This window comes from Sarcophilus harrisii, chromosome 1 (assembly GCF_902635505.1).
Source record: "Sarcophilus harrisii chromosome 1, mSarHar1.11, whole genome shotgun sequence".
NCBI classification, from domain to species: Eukaryota; Metazoa; Chordata; class Mammalia; order Dasyuromorphia; family Dasyuridae; genus Sarcophilus; species Sarcophilus harrisii.
Genome location: NC_045426.1, coordinates 125,111,799 through 125,120,498, shown reverse-complemented (window position 1 = coordinate 125,120,498; position 8,700 = coordinate 125,111,799). Strand labels below are relative to the sequence as shown.

The 8,700-nt window shown below is 37.6% G+C and overlaps 1 non-coding gene across 1 annotated transcript; it reads right to left on the bottom strand.

Moving 5' to 3' along the window:
- Positions 1–244: 244 nt before the first annotated feature.
- LOC111719393 lies at positions 245–346 on the bottom strand. Its single transcript, XR_002769552.1, has one exon. It is a non-coding gene; the product is annotated as a U6 spliceosomal RNA (small nuclear RNA).
- Positions 347–8,700: the final 8,354 nt, after the last annotated feature.

Genomic DNA, 8,700 nt, shown 5'->3' with positions numbered 1-8,700 from the left:
GAGCCCTGAATCAGCATTACTCATGTGGAAACATTTTGTTCCTTAAGTTTTCAAGCACCCCCTGGAACAGACTGTGGCAAACCATGAAAGCAGGCATGGAAGCTGGAAAGGTCAAGTCTGTCCTCCAATTTGCTGAATCAAATGGTTAAGTTGCATGAGGGATAGTTTTTCAAGGAGCCACTCCTAAGCTTAAAGACTCCAACAGCTCCAAGATGTTCTTCTGGGGTTTTTTCTTTTTTGAAAAAAAAATATATATCACTTCAAAAATCTTCATGCCATGCTAGCAGAGGCCATGCTCATTTCTGTGATGTTCTCATTTTAGTATTTATGCTTCTGAAATAAGCACAAGCTGCTTTGATATCAGGGCACTTTATCTCTGATATTAAAAAACATTATGAGACAACAATAATATATAAAAGTTGAAGGAAAGAAAAGGATGGAAATAGCACATTTTCTCACTGACTCATGTAGAGGGAGAAAAGTTGTTTTTCATTCACTTGGAAACGATATATTGAAAATATCTACTACTAATTTTGTACAATAATTAATGGCAAGGAATGTGGGAGATTTTGGGGTAACCAGTTATTCTCTTCCATCTCAGGAAGCTTTGGGGGACAAGGAGAAAAGTAAAAAAGAATTAAACACTTTTTTGGCACAGTGAATAAGATGCCAGACTTAGAGTCAGATAGAATAAAATCCAAATCCTGCCTCAGCTATTTACTAACCATATAATCTTAATTTACCTTGATCTCCTTTTCCTCATCTGCAAAATGAAGGAATTGAACTCAATGGCCTCTCATTTCTGTAACTTCAACTCTAAATCTGTAATTCTAAGATTGTCATCCCTTTGGAGCAGCCAGGTAGTGCAGTGGATGGAATGCCAGGCCTGGAGTCAAGAAAACTCCGCTTTCTGAGTTCAAATCCAGACTCAAATACTCATCAGTTGTGTGATTCCAGAAGTCACTTAACCCTGTTTATCTCAGTTTCCTTATCTGTAAAATGAGCTGGAGAAGGGAATAGCAAACCACCTCAGTATCTTTGCCAAGAAAACCTCAAACAAGTGTCACAGAGTTGCACATGATTGAAAAACAACTAAATGATCCCTTTCTCCTCTCTCCTTCCTCTTGTCTTCTGGTATCAGTCTCATTGAGCTCAGGCTAGAATCATTCAATGATCAAAACATCTATTCATTCACCCAAAGAATGATTGACTGATTGACCAAGTGTCACTGACCACTTTTCAAGTAATTTACACCTTCAAGTAACTGTACTAAATCAATGGAGTATACAAAGCGGTATAACATAGCACTTGTCCCCAAGGAGTTAACAATCTAGTATGATGGTGTGGTTGCCAGTTTAGGGGATTTTAAACAACAAAATCAAAGTTTCACATTATGTTCATCTAATTGCAGGTTTTGTGGAGAGCATATAAACAGATTTAATAGACATACTTACCATACAAAAAAAAGATAAAAGATATGTATATCCTTCACCTATTTGACAACCTTTGCATGGGAGGGGGTATGAAGATGTAGAGAGTTTGCTGGTTTAATCTTTTAAAACCAGCTTGGTCCAGGCAACCAAGTAGTTCTGATCCTCAAGTATTAGAGCTATGAAGTTTTATATTGGGTAACCAAAGAAAGATAGATCCTCTAATGTCTGGTGAGAAAATTCTAGCTGGCTTTGAATGTTTTAAATCCTGAATAGGTCAGATTAACCTTAGAGAAAGAGTGAGTAAAATTCCCCTGGAGTAGGAGTTTTTGCTTTTGTGGACATTACTTAATCATCCCAGTTATTTTTGTTCTTTAGGTAAAAAGGATGATCTAATGGATTCATCGGGCAGGTTGGATTTGTACATATGAAAAGTAATGATATGATTAAGTAGACCATGCCAAGTATCAAAAAGGAAACTTAAGTATCAAGAAGTGCCCTAGGGGAGCTAGGTAGTGCAGTAGATAGAGTACCAGCCCTGAACTCAGGAGGACCTGAGTTCAAATGAGACCTCAGACACTTAACACTTCTTGGGTGTGTGACCCTGGGAAAGTCACTTAACCCCAATTGCCTCAGGAAAAAAAAAAGTGCCCCAGGGGTTCAGAAGAAAATGTGATTACTTAATCCTGTAATGATCTGATAAGGAAGGCTTGTGAAACAGGAAGTAGGTAGGTGTTTATTTCAACGTGTCAAATCTGAAGTATTTATATCACTGACAAACAGTACCACATAGGTAATACAATTTTCAATGGAGGGAGAAATATAATTTTCAAACCTTTCCTAAAGGGGAAAGTCTTGTGTGGTTTCTGCACCAAAATTCTCTGTTATATAGTAGTAGAGATCATTTGATATCCTCATGTAAAATAATTTTTCTATATTAACTTTATGAACACCATTTTATTAAAACAGGTGTCAGAATCTGCATGCTCAAACTAAGACATTAATTATAGTCCTAATGCTATTTGATTGATTCCTGTTATATCTCTGCAAAATTCCTTTTATCAATTTTAGTCCTGATGTTTGTTGATCAGTTTAGTAGTTTGCCTGATACAGATCTTTCTCTATTCTGTCGGTCCTTTGATATAGAAATCTTTATTTTCCCATTTTCTATTCTGTTAAAATTCCAATTGTATCTACCTGCCTTATTCTATGTAAGGTTTTTGAAAATGTTACTTGTTGCCTATTTGGTTTTTGTGTATCATATTCCAAGCACATAATAAACTGGTTATTATAATGTCTTTGTATGTTGATAAATATGATTGGTAGCTGTACTATCAATCTTGTCTTTGAATATTTTATATTATTTTTTACTTTTCAGTTTTGCCACTTGAAAAAAATGGGAATGAGCATAACTGGTCCACTACTGAACTACAAATTCCTTTTTAAATTCCTCTGTTGTCCTCCTTATCCCCCCAAATCACTTATTAGACTCATATTCCCATTCTCCTTTCTTCCTTGCAAAATTTGCTTGACTCAGGAACCAAGAAGTTTACTTTCAGGATAAATTCTCTCTGCTTTAGTTTCCTTATTGGAAAACTAAGAAGTGCACTAGATAACCCCTTCAATAAACATTTTAAGAGGCTGTGACCTTCACAACAAACTTTAGTCAGAGGATTTAGTTTAGAATCCTCCCTTCTGATGCTTACTATTTGTATAACATTGGGAAATTCATTTTATTTTCCTAAGCCTCAGTTTCCTCACCTGTAGAATGAGGGGATTGGACTCATTGACCCAGAGATCCCTTCTTTTTTTTTTTTTTTTTTTTTTAATACATGACCAAAACATTATTTTGCTGTACAAAAAGAATCAGACTCTGAATTATTGTACAATTAGCTTGTGAAGGAAATCAAAGATGCAGGTGTGCATAAATATAGGGACTGGGAATTCAATGTAATGGTTTTAGTCATCTCCCAGAGTTCTTTTTCTGGGTATAGCTAGTTCAGTTCATTACTGCTCCATTAGAAATGATTTGGTTGATCTCGTTGCTGAGGATGGCCTGATCCATCAGGACTGGTCATCATCTAGTATTGTTGTTGAAGTATATAATGATCTCCTGGTCCTGCTCATTTCACTCAGCATCAGTTCGTGTAAGTCTCTCCAGGCCTTTCTGAAATCATCCTGTTGGTCATTTCTTACAGAACAGTAATATTCCATAATTTTCATATACCACAATTTATTCAGCCATTCTCCAACTGATGGACAGCCATTCAGTTTCCAGTTTCTAGCCACTACAAAAAGGGCTGCCACAAACATTCGTGCACATACAGGTCCCTTTCCCTTCTTTATAATCTCTTTGGGATATAATCCCAGTAGTAACACTGCTGGATCAAAGGGTATGCACAGTTTGATAACTTTTTGAGCATAGTTCCAAACTACTCTCCAAAATGGTTGGATTCGTTCACAACTCCACCAACAATGAATCAATGTCCCAGTTTTCCCACATCCCCTCCAACAATCATCATTATTTTTTCCTGTCATCTTAGCCAATCTGACAGGTGTGTAGTGATATCTTAGAGTTGTCTTAATTTGCATTTCCCAGAGATCCCTTCTAAACTGAGATCTATGATCTTATAATTAATCTAGAGTCAAGTAGGGAGAGTGATAGATATGGAGTCAAAAAGATCCAAATTCAAATACAGTCTCAAATATTTAGCTGTGTAATGCTAGTGTACAAGTGAATTTATGATAGAGTTACCCAAGTATTTGGATAACCAAGAAGAACTGACTATATTAACTAAGATGGGGCTTGATATACCAATAATCCTTTGAGGTGACTGAGAGTAAACCCTTCTAGAAAATCAACAACTCTGAAGCCAATTAAGCTTATACCAGCCTTGATGGTTTATGAACCTTCAAGAGACATCTTTACTTCAGAACTGCCCTTAACTTGGGTTATAGGGCTCTCTGACATATCCCTCTTTTATGATTTTTGAAGATATCCCCTTATCTTATTGTTTGTACTCAAGGCTTGAACTGCCAGATCTGTTTATCAACAGGAATACCTTCTGATTTATGTATCAAAAGATCACAGCTCTAACACCTGGAATTCCTCCCTTCTGGGAATTCCCACTTTTATATATATATGTATACATACACACACACACATATATACACATACACACATATGTATATATACATACACACACACACACACACACACACACACACATTTTTCCCCCATATACTCCAGATCCATTACTGGGGTAGGCTGCTTAACATAGGCTGTCAGATCCCATGCACATGTTCTACTTCCCTGTTTGATAAAAATCTTCTTTAATTTCACAGTATTATCTTCCTCTGGTTTTCTTCCTTTTGGGGAAAAAAGGGCATTTAGATCTTGAGAATTGCCCTTTGCATTATTCAGGTATCTTCCTCCTCTGAGAAAAAAAGAGATCTAAATTCCCTAAAGAGAGCTTATGCCTCAGTTTACACTGGGCTAGTCATTTAACTTCTATCTACCTCAGTTGGATCATAATATCTACTTGCCAGGATTGCTCTGAGGATTAAATGAAATAATATTTGTAAAGTACTTAGCATAATGCCTGACATATAGTAGATGCTTAATAAATATTTATTTCTTTTCTCAGATGCTACAGATCTGCCAATGTCTTCTGGTGATATTATTCATTTCTCCAAGTGAATTATCTGTCAGATTCTTGCCCCGTGTGTACATTATTTCCACTGGACACTGCTGCTGAAGTTTTTTCTGGCTGCTGTGGATATGTGATAGTGGAACTCTTCCTTATTTTCAGCTTCAATCACAGTTCTTATCTATAGTATTATATTGTGAGAACAGTGAGTTTTATCCATCTTTTTCATTTTAAAGTTCTGAGCATTTTAGAAAAAACAGCAATCTCTGCATTCAGCCAAAAGATTAGAAAATTCCTCTCTAGACAACAGGATGGGTCTTGCCTTAGAGCTGATTTATTGACTGTTTTCTAAAGGGCTTGATGTCTAAGACAAAGAATTTGTTGGAGAAAAAAAAGCCTCTCCTAGTGAGTTTCTGAAAAAAAAAAAAAAAAAAGACTATTTTAGGGGTAAAGAGAGTTGGAGGGAGAAAGCCAGGAAAGTTTTCTTCAAACCAGTCATATATTGGCTTTTGAAGGGGAAAAAAAAAATGTATGGTATAGAGAAGATTTTTTTTCTCCAGTATGGGCTGGAGTAGGTAGCTTCTAAGGTTAATTTTACAGAATAAAAGAATGAAGAACTGAAAAGAAGGAGACATCTAGTTCAACCCATCCTCATCCCAAAGGAATCCTCGCTGTAAGATACTAGACCAGTTGTCATCCATCCTCTGCTTGCGAATCTATGAGGGAAGGGACTCCACTCCCTTCCCACCATGCTTTGCAACTTCCCCATTAGTCCTGATTCTGCTTTCTGGAACTAACAAGAATAAGTCTAATCCTTTCTTCATAGGAGAGTTCTTCAAATTCTTAAAGAATAGTTATCATTTCTCCCCCTGAGTCTTATATTCTTCAAGCTAAACATACCCTATTCCTTCAAACAATCCTTATATGACCACTCAATTCGAACATTATTTTTAAAAACTATTTTTAAAGATTAGGTTTCTCTAAATGAAGTGCCAGGTCTGCCTGATTCCAAATTTGGTCTCTACTACTTACTAGTTGTGTGATCCTGGGCAAGTCCCTTAACCCTGCTTGCCTCAGTTTCCTCATCCATAAAAAGAACTGGAGAAAGAAATGGCAAACCACTTGGGTATCTTTGCCAAGAAAACCCCAAATGAGAGCATGGAGAGTCAGACATGACTGAAAAAAATGACTGAATTGAATCCTCTGTCTTCTTACCCAGACTGGGAAATACAGTGGTCACTTTGCTCCCTTTCTGACCTGAGCTGATTTTTTTTATTCTCACAAAACCTGGTGTCTCCCTTCTTCTAGAGGCTCATCATATTCATTCCAATCAGCTTAGCTCATAAGTCAAGTCTCCTCAGTAACAGGAATTATAGGCATGTACTACCACACACAATTGAATAAGCATTAAGCATCTACTTTGTGTGGCACTTACTAGGCAATGGGAAATCAAAGACAAAACTGAAATCATCTGGGTACTCGAGGAATTTCCATTTTCCTGAAAGAGCTTGCCTCATTTGGTAATCTCAATAGCTCCCATAATGATTTTCATATCTATATATCCACCCTAACTTGTTTCCTCATCTTTATGGTCCAGAACCAATAACTGCCTTTTGGTCCATTCCAACTGGTATCTCATAGGCATCTCAAATTTAATGTGTCCATAACAGAATGCACTATTTTAAAAACCTCGCCTTTTAAACCTCTCCCCGTGCTAACTGCAGTGTTATTGTCATAGTGTTATCGCCATTCTCCCAGTTACCCAGGTTGACAACTTTGGTATCATTCTGGACTCTACCCTTTTACTCATCCCACATATCCAACCCATTGTCAAATGTTTTCATTTCTATCTTTATACCTCTCATATATATATTGCCTTTTCCTCATGCAGGTAGCCACAATTTACTTGTCCCTCTTCTCCATTTATCTGGATTATTAAAATAACCTTCTAAGTAAGTGATCTCTCTTATAATACACTCAATTCACCACTCAATACATGTGCCAAAATGATTTTTTCTACCTTTGTTGTTAAGTTGCATTTCAGTCATGTCTTACTCTTTGTGACTCCATTTGGGGTTTTCTTGGCAGAGATACTGGTATAGTCTATCATTTCCTTCTCCAATCCAATTTATAAATGAGGAACTGAGGCAGACAGAGCTAAGTGACTGATCTAGGATCATACAGATAGTAAGTATCTGAAGCCAGATTTAAACTCAAAAGATGATCCTTTCTGACCTTTAGGCCCAATCAATGCTCTACTCACTGTACCATCTATTGGCCCCTTTCCTACATTTATTTAGAGCTATGTCACTTTCCTGCTTAATGAATTTGAATAGTTTTCTATTACTTTTATTATAAAAACATAAGACTCCTATATGATTTTTAGAGCTCTTCATAGTCGGCTCCTTCCCTACTTTTACTGTCTTCTTGAACAGTTCACTCCCCTCCAGAAAATCTATGAACCAGCAATGTTGACTTATTTTCAATTCATTCTGATTCTCTTAGCTGAAGTGCTTTGTTCCCTCCCTGGTTTTGCTTAAGATTTAACTCAAATCTTAGCTTTTACAGAAGGCTTTTTCCCAGTCCTCCCAGGTATGAATACTTTTCCTTCTCAGATTCTTTCAATTCTGTAGATATCTTGATTATTTAGATGTTATCCCCCATCATTAGAACGCGAGCCCTTGAAAACTGGAGCTATTTTTTACCTTTCTTTACATCCCAGCATTTAGTATAACACCTGGCACATGGTAAAAACACTTAGCAAACACTGGTTTACTGATTCAGTACGGGATTCTACGCCAGGAACACCTTCTGAGCAAAAAGAGCTCTCTTTTCATCTTTTCCCCTGATTTCTGTTAAACATATTTAACAGGTTAAGAAGGCAGATTTTTTTCAGAAAGCAGCATGGCTCTGTGCCTTCATTTGGCAGTTAGAGAGTGTCAGTTTGGGCTTGGCCTAGAAATCTGGAAATCTGTGAGGGAAAGAGAAAAAAACCAGACTGTGTCTGTCATAGAAAAACTGACACTGAACACAGAGGCTCAGCCCGAGTCTGAATTCGTCAGTGTTTAGCTCCTGCCTGCCATTGCTGGGGTCTAGAGAAGGAAGATGAAATTCTCACAAAGGGTGGAAAGTGTAATAGAACTTGAGGTGGAGTCAGGACTCTGCCCAGGCCAAAGCTTCCTTAGATTTCTGTTACTGGATTGCTCTTGGTGCAATCCCCTTCTTTCTGATTGAATCGACACAGTTGTGTCTGATTTTCCTGGCAAGGAACTGGGTGGCTTTTTCCAAAAGATGTTTCAGACAGTTAATTCTCAGACTCTCCGTGTCTAATCAAGGAAAGCAATCCATTAGATACGTATTCTCCATTTCCAGCCTGGCTCTGTGTGTGTACGTGTGTGTTTTCACACTTACATTGAACCACATACTCAAGAATGAGAGCTGTATGTACAAATCCCTTCTGCCAGCCTGTGTGGGAAAGTAATGAATGGGGGCCGTTCTGTGTCAGGAGGCATGACCGATGCTGGAGGAAGGATGCTGTCACTCTGGCATCCTCGCAGCTTTATTTACGATACGCCAAAGTATAAAACCACAGGGCTGGCTGGAGCCTGGCTCTCCAGCCT